We start from the raw sequence: 16,535 nt of genomic DNA, 5'->3' as shown, positions 1-16,535 counted from the left end.
AGCGAAGCGTCATGAAACACTGAATCGTTCGAAGTAATTGTGACGGAAAATTCGAAAAAGTTTCGAAACAATCCAACACTCGTCTCCACGGTGACACCTACTGGCCTCTTTTGCAGTCGTCACATCTTGATAATGCTGTGAAACAGCTATTCAGACAAGCGTTGACAAATTCTCAATCATTTCAGTTGCTTTGTGTTTCAGTTTCAGGTTTAAGCCATGGCATTGTAGGAAGATAATCTATTGACAAAAGGCTGCTATGTTTACTGGGTTTTGTGGGTTTGAGTGTACTTTGTAGCTTATGAAGTATAGGTACTTTAAATGTGCTTTCTTTGGGGAACATCAGTAGTGGTGGCATGAGAGCTGAAAACAGAGGAAGCCCAAACCTCACCTTTAAATCTATCATTAATTTCCACCTGTCCCCCGTCCACCTGTTTGATTAACAATAAAACTAACGATTCAGAGAATAAGCAACACCAGTCGCGGAAATCGAGTAAATGATTACCATTTCGTGATAGTATTATTTCTCTTTACTGAGCTGTGTAGCATTTGTTATACCCACACGTTCTTTTAATTTGCGGATAATTGAACTTTTTGCTCTCTGCCTGACGTATGGGAATATCAGTATTAAATGCGCTAGTCTGATGTGCGCGATTCTGGTGTTTGCTCGTGAAACGCCGTGGGTTGTTTGAAGCTTGTGTGCTATATATAGCGAAAGCTGCAGCGTGAAATTGTTTAACAAGGATTACAATTATTTGAATACATATGTCAAAAGTAATCCCTCAAGTGTTTTACATTGTAGCTTTATTGTGTTACGAAATTCAAATGTAAAAAACGGATAAAATTATTGAATTCGATGTCAGTTTCTGAGAATAAACTTTTAGATTAGAAAAAACAGGATCTTTTATATGTATAATGCATCAGCGTTGAATCCAATGCACAATAAAGTTTATCGCTAGAATTTGGGGTTTCCAAATTGAAATGATCCCACACCAGAGATCTTACATTGATTTTCCATCTTAATATAGCCTATCAAACTATCTACACCTATCAAATTTCTATACTATCTGTTGCTATCACTCTCTAAATATTAATGTCACTATATCTACCCTAACTATTGGTCACTGTCTGTCTCTCACTATCCACAAGCCGATCAATCAATATGTATCATTCACTAAATCGCACTGTCAATAGCTGTATGTCGCTTTCTCTCAAAATCTCTGTCCTCTCACAACAACAGACACACAGACAAACACACTCACACACACATTCATACCTAGGGGCAATTTAGTGTCTCCAATTCACCTAACCTGCATGTCTTCGGACTGTGGGAGGAAACTGAAGCTCCAGGAGGAAACCCACAAAGACACGGGGAGAACATGCAAACTCCACACAGAAAGGACCTACACCAAATGTTTACTTATCAAAGAGTGGTTAGGAGTAGACAACTACAAAAAAACCCTAATAAAACAAAAACAAATAAAAACAGAGAGAAAAAAAGAGACTTAATCTGGATTCAAGGACCAGTCATGAGTACCCCTGCATCAAATTTGCCAGAAGATCACAATTACAACATTTACAACATCATATTAGAAATTTTGTTAAATTAATATAGAATGTTTGGGTACGACATGACTAGCTAATCTGCACTACATTAGGGATGGTAAGATTCACCGATAGGGTGGGGGGCTGAAGGAGGGGTTCGCCCAGAGCCCCATACAACCACCACTGCATCTTTGAATCAATAAAATACAATTTATTATAGATAATTATTAGTAGAGGCCCTATTGCTTAATTATCTAGAAATGTGACAATAATTTGTGACCAATAATTTTATATTTAGATTGATTCCTCCTCTCTAAACTGTTTCTCAAGCGTGCTCTCTTATCTCCACTGCTGTCAGTGGCCCATTCTCCTCAAGTCTCTCGGTACGAGGCGCAGATGTGGACAAAAGTAAAGCGAAAAACGTGAGGGGGAACGAACTCTTTCTGCGCGAGAGAGATCCAGATACCCGGCAAGAGAGGTCCAGTTAGCCTGCGAGAGCAACTGAAACCCCGCGAGGGGGATTGAAGCCCTCTAGTGGCAGGTCCAATGCCCCGCGCGCAACTGGTCAGAGTGAAAGTAGCTGGATGAGAGGGATCCAATGAACAGCGCGCACAGTCTACTGGACTGCGGAGACTATCTGGGCGGATCACAGATTATCATGGAGTTGCAGTGCTGGGAAAACAAATGTGCGAAGTAAAAATGGTATCTTTTTAGTTGATTTATGACTTGCTGTCTGCTTAAGAAGAACCAAAGAAATAAAATCAATCTGTGCCATGCTGAATTACACAGTATCATGTTCTCTTGCATCACATCATATCGCGTTGATCGAACTGTGTTGAATCAAATCATGCTCAATGGCACTGCATCAAATAGGGGTGAGTAATATATCGCAATTGTAGTTCCCTCATATGTATCTTTAATGCATCGGATCGTTGGCAATGCATCAAGATGTGTATCACATCAGTGATGGAGATTCACATCCCTACGCTACACGTGCGTGTGTGTGTGTGTGTGTGTGTGTGTGTGTGTGTGTGTGTGTGTGTGCGTACGCCTGTGTGCGTGTGTCTTTGTGTCTGTGTTTGCATCTGCTCTGGTGTGAGTTTCCTTCAAAATCTTGAACCTTAGAGATTAATGAGTCTGTTTATAATGAATATTACGATCACATAAGTGACTTTAATGTGCATTACCCAAAAGCATTCAAAGGTCAGTATTTTCTGAATGGTTTTTAAGTTGCTTTATTTTACTATGTGAAGTACCTTAGAGGCAAAACCATCATTAGTTGATAATCCAACAACTGATTGAGTGAAATCAGCAAAAAAAAATTTTCGCTTTTCAGTCTGCTGATCTGATTTTAACATGTTATAAATTATAGAAACAAACAATGGCAATTTATTCACTCAGCAAGTGCGTGTGTGTGTGTGTGTGTGTGTGTTTGCATTTATATTGCACTGAAGAGAATTCACATCTGTGTGCTGATTAAACTAAATTTAGGATGATTTACATCTGTGCTGAGATATTTGTGAAGTTCTGTGGATTATGATTGTAAAATAATTAAAATAATTGTCATGTTTTACCAGAGCTTTCTTTAAATTTCCATTAGTCTGCTGATTGTTTTGACTTTGATTTCTTGATACAAGTAATTCTTGTGAATAAACATTTATGTTTGTTTGATGCTGTAAACAGTAACAGAGGGTTTGAGTATATACCACGTTACCAACTTGAACTCCAAAAAGAAAAAAATCTGCACATTGAAGTACTAAAAAGCCCTATGTACATGTACAGTAGATAAGGGCAGCTATTATTCAACATTAATTAGGTATCACTGACATCACTCATCATTAGGGCTGCCCCCTGAAAGTCGACGAGTGGAATCATCTGTCGGAGACCCGTCAGTCGAATGAGAGTCAGTCGAGCTGTCTTTTTTTTTTCTTTGTCAGTAGGTGTGCATTACAATAACAGGATAAAACAGATAGAAGCTTACGAACGTGCACAGACGTAACATTTAATGAGGAATTATAAATAAGGGGAATCATAAATATATTTTTATTTTCTAACAGGGCTAGCCAGCGCACTTAGAAAAAAAAAATGCACGTGACATCATGCACTGGTGGTGAACTGCTGAGAGAAGCTGAAACCTGAGGTGGAGCGGTTGGTAAACTAAGCTAGCTATGTCTCAGTGTAAAAGTGTGCAGAAGAGACTGAATGAAAATGACTGAAAACACATAGTGCTTTATGAAGAGCACAACTGAAATACAGCAGCCTAATAAGCCTATCCTGTTGAAGATGAGAGGTTATTATTTCATAGTGGGAAATGGCGTGAATTCATTTTAAACGGTTTGTTTATTTGTTTATTTGTTTAAACATTTAAAATGTTTAACATGAAAAAAAAAAACTATAAGAGCTTATTTAGACAGAAATACATGTATGCTGCCTGTCTCATTCTTCCGACAAATCCACATGGTATCCCAACATTATATGTTGTCAATTCAAATAGGCCATAATTCAAATCTTGCATCATATGCAGCTGTCTTATGATTTTTGTAAATGTTCAAAAATATGTTCCCAGGACTCTGTTGCATTTGACTATGTTAATGTGGTCAAAATCATCACTGACACTCATGACAATGGATTTTCTGATTGCTGGATAGTCTATATGAAAAAGAAAGGAACAAACAGTCAAATGTTCGTACTGAACAGCCAAATCCCATTCAACTGACAAAATTCTCAGTCTGGTACAGCCCTGCTCATCATACTGAGAGCGACTATTTAATAACAGCCTCCATTCCTCTCACTGTAAAGTTACGGGGAGAGCATTACAGTCACACAACACAACTCACGTCAGTTAAATAACACTATGAATGCAGTTTCAGTACTGCAGCCAGGAATTTAAATGACAATGTTGTTTTAAAAATAGGAAAGCTGAAGGTGCTAACTAATAGAGATGATCAACTAATAAGACACGAACATCAGCACTATTAAACACTGCAGGACTTTTCTCAAGACTATATGGATGGTGTACGGTGTGAGTGTGTGTGTGTGTGCGCACGTGCACACACACACATACATCTATGTATATAAAAAAAAACAACTTCTGTAACCTCAGTTGTGAGACTTCTAACGTCTCGTGAAACTACCTTCCAAAACAGTAAGTGCATAACTAAAGTTAGAGTACAACATTCCATATTAAAACTGACAACATAAGAAAAGGCAACAGAAGGTGTGAATGTATACTAGCCTCCATAGGTTACTAATGCTGTAGATCTAACTACATTAGACACACAAATAAATCCAATTTAAATTTTAGTAAGTTTTGAAAATATTTACGGAGTCTGAATATTTTTGCAAGGCACAAACTGTCTGGCCCTATGCAGAGATAATGGCATTATTAGACCCTCTGCAGGACCCTTGTAGTGAGAATATTAGCGGCAACCATTTCTAGGGTCGTACCAAACAGAAGGGCACACAATTGCCCATCTCCAATTTCACTTCATAATGGGCATTACTATGATCCTAATGCCTTAATAAGGCAGACAACAGCTTTATTCATGACCAGTGTGGAGCTGCTGCTTTGGTCACTAAACCGATCAGTAAAACATAATCCAAAACACAAAAAGAAATCATACATTAAATATAACTAAAGCGTGAAACTGCATCAGCAATAGTTGAGATCCTTCTTTGGTACAATTTTTTATAGAACTGTCCTTAAGATTATCTGAGAAATAAATTAAATCATATTATTAAATGAAAGACTCAAAATGCATAGCTTTGATCCAAAATGTGAAGATTCTGCTTATTTGGTCCTGGGGAGACCAGTGCTTCTCTCACAAAGACACATGTAGATTCATTATTATGGGATGAGGACAGAGGCCATAATTCAGAACTCAAGAGATATGAAACTGTTCGCTTTACTAAGAGAGTTTATGTAAGAAGTCACAAAACTTTCTTAATGTTTAGTCTGGGACAGGAGGTTGAGATGCTAAAACAACTTGATCTCCTTTTTTCTCTATCTCAGTGTGTTCCTGTGTCTCTGCCTCATTCACTCTCTTTTTCTTTCCTTTTCTCTTCAGAGAGATCACTGAGCCAACAAACCAGAGTGTTATCCTGTAAACTGCTCTCTCTCACTCGCTCGCTCTCTCTCTCTCTCTCTCTCTCTCTCTCTCTCTCTCTCTCTTCTTTCTTTTGCTTTGTCTTTCTTTCCCCTGTCTATGTTAGCCAGACATCACTCTATTAAGTTGTATCTTTGTATTATGTTCTGCTTTTCTGACTTGTAGTCTTGATTTCTCTCATTAATTCTGTTAGATCTTTTTTTATATTAGGTGATCATAAAACATAGTGAGCAGGTGGAACATCAGTCTCTCTCTCTGTGTCTGTAAGAATCCTATTGAGCTGTGAAGCCTTTAAGCAACTAATAAATTTTTCATATTTTCTAACGTGTTTCTGAGAAATCATTTACACGACACTGTAGCCCTGACAATAAGCGTGCAGAGTAGACTGAATGAAAATTATTGAAAACACATGGTACTTTATGAAGAGCACAACTCAACACTAGAGGATTCATTTTCTAAATGTGTGAACCTTTACCTCTTCAGTACTACAGGAGGCAGTAATCAACCAATGGAAAACAATTTTAAACTAGAAAACAGTGTCTTTCATTCTTGGGAAACAATCATTCTCGAGAATGATTTGGCTGGAGGAAACTACTCCCGAGGCACCTGAGAATCCCACTCGACACAGCTCCAGTTTTTCCAGCGTGTGTGGTGACTCGCGCCCAGGCTCATAAGCTTGGTGATTTAACCAACCTTTCCAATTCTTTTTTAAACACGCCTGATGATTGGTCAGCCCCTCCTCTAAACTGAACGGAGTGTCTGTTTTGTTGATGTTACGTCAGATGAAAAAGATTTATGTTTGCCGCTTTACAAAAATCAGCCCGTCAGGGCTCAGCAAGCTGATGTTTCGTTGACTACCCATTTGTTGGCAGCTCAGCATAAGAAGAATGGCTCACAGCCTGTGACTTATCCGGTTGAGAGAGGTGTATTGGGACGTGGATGGTCCCCTGTGTCTGGGCTGGAGTGTAATGGGGGCACTCATGTAGTTGTACTGAAAGTGTGTCATCCCCCATGTGTTAAGCTTATCCCACAATCACAGCTTGTCCAGCTCTGGCCATTTGGGGTTATTAAGCTTACAATGGGGTGCTCCAATATTTATTATGGCCAGTTCTTTCCCCAACTTGCTGAGATACTATTTTACGGTGCATCTGAGTTGGCAATATATGATGTCACTGATGCTTTTACTAGAATCTAGAAGGCTGTGCTTAAGCTGCTGTTGCTGTTCTTTTGCGGGAGGGTGATCATGGTGTCAATTATCCTGTGCTATTTTTCAAAGAAATTTAATAACATCCACTAAACTACACCACAATCTCTTGACTACCACCCATTCATAAATAAATCACTTTTTTGTTTTGGACTGTATTCACTGGCACAGGTCATCACTAGGAGTAGGGAAAAGGGGAGTCACTTTTATGGTTATACCCAGTAACCCATAGGCTGGGCATAACACATCGCATTAAGCATTTAGCTGACAGAGAGGTGATGAAGGGAAACGTTTGGAGATGGTACTCTTAAAGCTCTCTGTTGTATGTGTGGGGGTAATGAATACACATGTAAATACATGAAAAGGTTCATAAAAAAATCTTACCTCAGCTGTGAGACATATTGCAGACAATGGAAGAAACTCCTCACTTCACTCTCTTCACCTGACCAGTCTCTCAGCTCCACTGGTTTCTTCACTCTTTGGAGTGTCAACACTTGTAGGAAGAAGGAGGCCTTTCTCTTTGAGAGGTCTATGTTCCAGACTGTAGGAGCTGACTGGTAAACTGGCTGTAATGCTGGAAGGACACTCCTGCCTGTTTGAGTCTCATAGTCTGTCACATGTGAGTACAGATCCAGCAGGAAATCACATTCCTCATACTCTACATATGACAGTAGTGTGTTTATAGTTGTCTGTAGAGTTTCTCTCTGACAGAGAGCTGCTTGTAGACACAAATCCAGTATGAATGATCTCACTCTCTTTTCCCACTCCTCAGATGATTCTCTCTGATTCTGCTGTCGATCGAATCTGTGGAAGCAGTGAAGGACTTCGTTTAAGATGATAGCAATGAGAATAATTAGAGATTATCCTGATTACAGAGCTGATACAGAAAAAAACACAGTTCATATAAACTATCCTTATAATTATACCAGAACACTCAGAATTATATCTTAACTTATATAACTTCCAGAACCACTGAGGAACAATAATATGTTTGAAAAGTTCCAGAGTGGTTTCTGGAAACTACACAGCACGGAAACAGCTCTCCTATGTGTGACAAATGACTTATTACTGGCTGCCGATTCTGGTCACTGCTCTATCTTAGTGCTGCTGGACTTAAGTGCAGCCTTCAACACCATAGAGCACAAAATTCTCATTGAGAGATCGAAGGAAATGGGCAGGAATTTCTGGAGCTGCTCTAGAATGGTTATCCCCTTTCCTGGAAAACAGGAAATTTTTTGTTTCGATCCAGGATTTCAAATCTTCAACAGCTAGTATCACCTGTGGACTGCCCGAGGATCTATTTTGTGACCAATTTTATTTTCACTGTACATGTTACCCCTTGGACATATCATTTGGCAACACAACATCATGTTGTTGTGTGGATGATATACAGTTATACATCTCGTTTAAACCACATGAACTGAACAATCTAGCCACACTGCATTCCCGTTTATCCAGGGTCAAGGACTGGATGGCAACTAACCTCTTACAATTTAATAGCAAAAAAACAGAGGTTTTGATCTGGTCCAGAGCATCACAAACTATATATACAGTCCTCCCTTGGTTCACTTAGTTCCAATGTTAAGCCTGTGACAAAGAGCCTTGGGGTAACTTTTGATAGCCACTTATCGTTTGAGCAGCATACCAAAAACATCAGTCAAGCTTGTTTTTACCAATTAAGCAAAATCTCCAAGATAAGACACATGCTCAATTTAAATGACACAGGAAAACTCATACATGCTTTTATATAATCACACCTGAACTACTGTAACTCTCGCTTTGCCTACATAAACGCTCACTCAGTCTCAAAATTGTAACATATCCAGAACTCAGCAGCCAGATTATTAACTAAATCTAGGAAGTCCTGCAATATCACCCAAGTTTTAGCTTCACTGTGCTGGTTGCCCATTAATTTAGTTTTTACGTTTTAAAATTTTATTAATTACCTACAAGGCCATCCATGGTCGGGCTCTGGAGTATATTAAAGAACTTCTAACACCTTACAGCCCAGCCAGGTCCCTATGATCAGCTGATTGTCCCACTGACCAAACTGAAAACCAAGGGTTATCATGCGTTTTCTGTTATGGCCCCTCGTCTTTGGAACAGCTTTCCTCTCAGCGTGGGATCGGCAGACTTCACTGCAGCTTTTAAGTGCCTCCTTAAAACTCATCTTTACAAGATGGCAAACACTTAACAACGCTTTTTACCACACCATTTTTATATTTGCTTTTTATATTTCTAATTTATGGTCTTTTATTTCATTTTATATATTTTATTTATTTCATTTCATTCATTCATTTATTTCATTCTTATCGTCAATACAAAGTTTAATTGTGCTCGTTTTTAGCATCATCATTTTTGGATTATTATATGCCCTTCCATATGTTTGGGACTTTTATCTATTTTAAATTCTAGTTTGCTCTTTACTGGCATTCTGCTTTATAGGAGATCATCTTTATATTTGCATCTTATGTGTTCATATATGTGGTTATTCCCTTACTCAAATTTTACCTGCCTTTCATGAGCTTATTTCTTTGTCTGCATTTTGCTTATTTATATGTGGGTACTTATTCTGTCCTTTGCAGTTTCACTTCCAATCAGCACTCATTGCTATATATATATTCTCTCACGTCTTAAACTTTGAATGTCTTACGGGGGGGGCTTATGTGGGATTCTGATCATTTTTACTCTGTAAATCCTTTAACCTTGAAAGCACTTTGTGCTTAAGCTTGAAAAGTGCTAAATAAATAAAATTATTATTATTATCAAAATTAAAATTATTACTATCAATATAAATATTTAACATCCATACGAGTCATCATTTAGCCATCATGGAATTATGGGAAAATAACATATTATGCTGATAAATTACATACTTCAGTTTCAGTTTAATAGTTAAACATAAGGGCATTGATTTATATATATATATATATACATGTGTATATATATATACATGAAACATGATCACTAAGAATTACATTAATGAAACATGATTACTCAGAAGTTGAGCATTGACTTCAATTAATGGTCAGACAACAATACACACCTTAGGATAGATATATGTGGCAGACACTGAAGAAAACTCCTCACTTCACTCTCTTCATGTGACCACCCACTCAGCTCTACTGGTTTCGCCTCTGTTTGGAGTTTCAGCACTTCTAGGAAGACAGAGACCTTTCTCTTTGAGAGGTCTATGTCCCAGACTGCAGGAGCTGACTGGTAAAGTGGCTGTATTGCTGGAAGGACACTCCTGCCTGTTTTAGTATCATAGTCTTTCACATGCAAGTACAGATCCAGAAGAAATGCACAACCATTTATGGAGGATTTATCAATATTTGACCAAAGTTTGTCCACAGTTGAAGCATGCGCGCTGTTACTCTTTTGATGGTAGAGAGTAGTTTGAAGAAACAGATCGAGTAGAAATGACTTCACTCTGTCTTCCCACTCTTTGAAAGATTCCATTGTCCTCTGTGAAGGCAATCTGCACCAAAAAAAAAAGAAAAAGTGTAACAAGAAACAAGAGGCATGAACAGTTGAGTGACTGATGGTCTAATTTACAATATTGTCACAGAGCGAAACTAGGGCAGGACGCAAGTGCAGAAACACAGGATTTATTTAACAAAACAGAGTTCAAACTGGGGTTGTCATAATGTACCAGTATTGACGATAACCGTGACATTTACAAAAATGAAATATTGATACCATGTTAATAATACACTTATGATAATATCGTAAAGTAGAAAGGCACTCAGAGAGCGCAGACCTCCGCCAAGGCCAATAGTCTCCTCTTCTATGATATTCAAATCTGCAACCGCAACCACTATATATGTCTCGATATATTTGCAAACCTATTACAACTAAAAAATCAGAATCAATGTTTAGGAAAACTAATTTATTATAAGAAACTATTAGCAATTATTATGCGCCCTCAATAACCTTTAAGTACTCTTATTTTGGTCATATCGACTTGGAAAATAGACAGTAGGGATAAATTGGATAATGCTTATTTCTTACATACCTGCTGCATTTATTTCTACAGTGATGTTTGAAGTGGCTGTTATATTTTGTGGTATGTTTAGTCATGGCACAGCATTCATTGTAATTAAGACAATTTAGAACAAAAAAATTAGAATGTATCATTGTGAAAGCTAATTTGTTGGAAGAAACAATTTGCTTATTCCTTACATACAATCTAAAAAATGCTGGGTTATTTTTTCAACCCAAAAGCTGGGTTGAGGCTGTTGATCCTTTTGTTGGGTTATTGTAACCCATTCTGGGTTGTTCTCTGCATCCCAGCAGCTGGGTTAGTGGTTGTAGATAGTGCCCCTCCCCTCCTCCTCCAGATTTGACATAATCTTACCCAGCCACTGGGTTGCTGGGATGAAACAACTCAGCCTTTGGGTCACATTACATTTAAAAGCACTGTTTTTTCAACAGATCGTTATTTTCCCGGGAAGACGACCACTGGTAGGAGGGAAAACTACCATTACAAAGACTGAGGTTTGTAATATTATGCTGTACTTATATAAACTCACCCTACTATAAAGGCAGCAGAATGACATGCTAATCATTGATTCCCAGTTCGCTGCCATCTTTCACTTGGCTAATTACAAACATAGCCTATCAACTCCCAAGCAGTTGAACAATCTAGCTAGCAGGCATTACAAGCTAATGTTTTCTTTGCATTAGCTAACTTTGTGTTTTTCCTGCAGCCTTTGTATGTACAAAGATGGACAACTTTGTCAAAGACAAACTGATGGAATGGCAACTTTCAGAGCTCATATAATTTTGCAGGTAAGCATTTTATTGTTGAAACTTTCGGCAATGGAATTGTACAATACTTATTAACCATACTTATTATAATACTTATTATAATACTTATAATGTGTACTGTGTGTCCATGTATAAGGGCTGAGGTGGGAGTGTATAGCTGTATGATTTGTGCCATTATGTGAACTACAACACTGTTTTCTGTTTGTTTTCTGCGTTTCAGATGAGGCAAAAGATGAGGACAGTTTTCTTCATTTAGATGAGGGCATCATTGCAAGTCTAATTCTGCTTATATCTTTTTTTAGAATCTAAACTCTTTGTAATGAGATAATGTATGACTTATGAGAATAAGCCTGAGATTATTCTGAACATAATAACATAACTGGTAAATCGAATAAACTCAACAAAGAGGTCAATATAAACCAGTATTGGGTTGATAGGCAAGACCAATTTTCTGGGTCATTTTAACCCAGCATCCTTGTCAGAATGAACCGGTATTTGGTTTGGTTAAGCAACCCAGCTTGCTAGTTTAAATGAGCAACCCATCTTGCTGAGTTACTTTAACCCAACGTGCGTTCTGTCCAATATTTAACCAGCACCTGGGTTAAAAACAACCCAATGCATCGACTACCGGGGCCTCAACGATATAACCATTAAGAACCGTTACCCTCTTCCCCTCATGACCTCAGCCTTTGAACTGCTACAGGAGGCATCAGTCTTCACCAAGCTGGATCTCCACAATGCTTACCACCTGGTCCGAATCCGTGAGGGGGATGAATGGAAGACAGCCTTCAGTACCACTTCTGACCATTATGAATACCTGGTCATGCCTTTTGGATTAACCAATGCACCTGCTGTGTTTCAGGCCCTGGTCAATGATGCTCTCAGGGATACGCTTAACCACTTTGTCTTTGTCTATCTGGAAGACATTCTGATTTTCTCCAAGTCCCTTACTGATCACGTTTCTCATGTCTGCAGGGTCCTCCAGCATCTACTGCAGAACCAGCTCTTTGTTAAAGCAGAAAAATGTGAGTTCCATCGGGATACAGTTTCTTTCCTCGGGTATGTAATCTCAGCTGGTGTTAGATTGGCCTACACCGACTAACCATCGGGAGCTTCAGCGTTTTCTGGGTTTTGGTAATTTTTACCGACGGTTCATTCATAATTATAGCACATTGGCTGCCCCCCTCACTGCCCTAACCTCTACAGTTGCCAAATTTTTCTGGTCCCCTGCAGCAGAAACAGCCTTCCGTGACCTGAGGCAGCGTTTTACCTCAGCCCCCATCCTGGCACTGGAGGAATGGAGGCATTGGTTGGAGGGGTCCTGTGTGCCATTCTTGGTCTGGACTTATCACAAGAACCTGGAATACATCCGCACCGCCAAAAGACTAAACCCCCGTCAGGCTCGCTGGTTCCTGTTCTTCTCCAGATTTAACTTCACTCTGTCCTACCGTCCTGGTTCTAAGAATATCAAACCTGATGCACTTTCCTGAAGGTTCAGTTCTCCAGAGAGTCCCCAAGAACCAGATACCATTCTTCCATCTACCTGTCTCCTGGGCGCTGCACAGTTGGACATAGAGTCCACTGTGTGCGCTGCCAAGTTGAACGAGGCAGGTCCCAGCCAGTGCCCCACTAACCATGTTTATGTTTCCAGCTCTGTCCGCTCACAGATCTTGCAGTGGGGTCATTCATCCCATCTGTCCTGCCATCCTGGAACCAGACGAACTAAGGCCTTCATTGGTCAGCGGTTCTGGTGGCCCTCCATGCATGATGACATCCATAACTTCGTTGCAACCTGCTCGGTCTGTGCCCAGAACAAGACCTCCAACCAGCCCCTGCTGGCCTGTTACAACCCTTGCCCGTTCCCAAGAGACCCTGGTCCCATATCTCGCTGGACTTTGTCACCAGTCTGCCTCCATCAGAGGGTAACACCACCATCCTCACCGTTGTGGATCGCTTCTCCAAGTCAGTACATTTCATTCCTCTCCCCAAACTTCCCTCTGCCAAAGAAACTGCTAGCCTCATGATACAGCATGTGTTCAGGTTGCATGGGCTACCCATTGATGTGGTGTCAGACAGGGGTCCACAATTCACTTCCAATTTCTGGAACGCGTTCTGTAAACTTCTTGATGCATCCGTCAGTTTGTCTTCAGGTTTTCATCCACAAATCAATGGCCAAACCGAGCAGGCTAACCAACAACTTGAGACGGTGTTCCGGTGCATGGCTTCCCAGAATCCTGCCTCCTGGAGCCAACAGTTACCCTGGGCAGAGTACGCCATCAACTCCCACACATCCTCATCAGACTTCCGCAGCCGACATCCGACTCCTTCTGCCACGACGCCTGGAGGCGTCCGTTAATGGGGGGGGGGGGGGGGGGGGGGGGGGGGGGGGTCGGTTACTGTCAATACTCCTGTCAGGACTTTGTCTTTTGGCTGCCCTGCTGGCCATTCTGGGTATTGTGTTGCCATGTGCCTTTGTTTGTGTCTAGTATTGCCATGTGCTTCTGTTTGTTCCTGTGTTTTCTTGTCCCCGCCCCTCACCTGATCTCTATTACTGCCTCATTTGCTTCCACCAACCACCTGTCCTTGAAGACAATGGTTCTGTGTATTCAAGTCTGTGCTGGTATCTGTTCTTTGTCAGAACCCACCTATCCCCCTAAGCTTAACCCCCCTTCCTTAAAAAAAAAAAAACCCTTTTCTTCTATCTATGTTTGTCTAAGAATTCCAGGGGCGCAATATGAAGGAGTAAATTGACGCTCACTCCTTTTAGCGATGTCTGCTTATGAGGTATTAGGAATCCAACTGATGCACTGATTGTAAGTCGCTTTGGTTAAAAGCGTCTGCTAAATGCTAAATTGTAAATTGTCAGGTTGTGACCGTTTGCCGTCTGTGCCTGCCTGTGTGAGTTGCCTGTGCCTGCCTGTGATTTGTAAGTTTTGCCATGTTCACCTGGACCTGTTTCTGCTTAACGGTTTGGATTTGGTTGCCCTGTGGATCTCTGGCTTTGACCTTGTTTGTACCCTGTTTCTGATCTTTTGACTAATGTCTTAGAATTTTTTGCTCTCTGGACTTCTTAGACCTTGGACTGGATGCTGTTTTTGAGATTGGCTTCTGATTTTTTGTTTCTGAATAAATCTTATTTTACCCAGTGGGTCTGCGATTGGGTCTTGGTCTGTCAAATCCTCACAATAGCGGCACAGCATTCACCATAATTACGACGGGTTTGGTCATACGCAGCAAATTCTGTTTACGTCCTATCTCGCAATGTTAACGAAAGTGAAAAGAATATCTGAATCCACCCCATGAGTTGGATCTGCTCCAAAATCTAATGGGTTCCCCCTTGGCCCATGCTACACCCTTTCACCAAGTTTATAGTTTGAGCGTAATTCATTTGCCAAGAAAGAGACAAAACACACAAACAAATATAAAGATGAATTTGATAGCATTATTATTATTATTTTGTTAAAAGTTTCTATAGTTATTGTGAATTCTTTTGGCCACGATAATCGTATAGTGAAAAATCTGATATCGTGACAGCCCTAGATCAAACAAAAGATCAGGCTTGGAGCAGGCTGGAAATAATGTTTACAGTGTATTTTGAATTTTTATATTTTTACATTACCAAAAAATTTAGCCATTACAAAACTGTAATTTTGAGACAAACTGATTTTTAGGGACACTAGCACTAATTGTTTTGCTGAAATATCCATTTGCTCCCCAAATATCTGATGAGATCTAATGAAACTCAACAAAAGTGCCAGGACCAGTGGATAGTGAAGATTTCCATAATACTGAAGATCCACCATTATTTTGCACCATTAGTGTCACATTCACTTCAATAGTTATCTTTACTCTCATATTCTCATCTTTACTCTCATATCCAAACCATTGTCACCAAGAGTGCTTTACAATTTTGGTCTCAAAATTGGAACACATGTTCCAGTTTTGATGTTGTTCAACAAATTTTGTACTTTCAGCTCGTTTCTTATTGACTACCATCAACAAGATTTTTTTTTTTTTTTTTTTGCAACTCTTTCTCTTTAGATAGTCAACTGTGGCCCTTAAATTGTGCATTTCTAGTGCATCCCAAACCATGTGTCTCAATGTGCATGGGGTCAGTATACTCTGGCATCATTTACTAAGCAGTTCATTTCTCAGAGGAAAATGGTCTACATGTATTTTGTGCCACTGATTAAGTAGTGCTGGGTGGTATACCCGTTCATCTGGTATACTGATTTTAATTTTCCATTCAGTATGAATTTTCCATATACTGCCATACCGTAGCATAACCGAAACTACAGCTGTAATGCTTCAAGAGGCAGCCAATTATATAACATTGTTCACTGCAAGAATTGCTATGGACCGCTGTGCAGGCTGTATTGAGAGGGGACCCCTATTAACTGTGATTAACGGTTATAACTATATAACAAAGCAATTCATACCCCAAAACTACTGATAGACATTTTACCCTATAGGCTCTATCGCTAATGGCACAAAACATTACAAAAATGCACTGTGCCATCAAGAAACAGAAAAAATGCTCAATACATTTTGGATAAGATGTTTAAATCGAAAGACGTAGCTTTGTGGAACGAATCGGGCTAAATTATTTTAAATGGCTCCGTTATTCCTGGCTCTCGCATATTTGATTTAGTAAAAAGTGTTACAGCGCCGCACATGGTGGGTGTCAAACACAGACTGCAAAGTTGGCGTGAATTCCTGAGAGCAATTGCGACTCTAAATATACCCCTATCCACCATGCCAAACACCTGTGTTAAAGATGAGATCAATTAATTTAAAAACACCAGATCATACGGCTATACAACGGGAACAAAATGTCCTGAAACCCCCATGTTTAGATCACCTCATCTGGACGATGCCACATGGCTTGACTTTTAATAGTACCCTGTTGT

Source organism: Chanos chanos, chromosome 11, assembly GCF_902362185.1.
Source record: "Chanos chanos chromosome 11, fChaCha1.1, whole genome shotgun sequence".
NCBI lineage: Eukaryota > Metazoa > Chordata > Actinopteri > Gonorynchiformes > Chanidae > Chanos > Chanos chanos.
Note: the sequence above shows the minus strand (reverse complement) of the source record.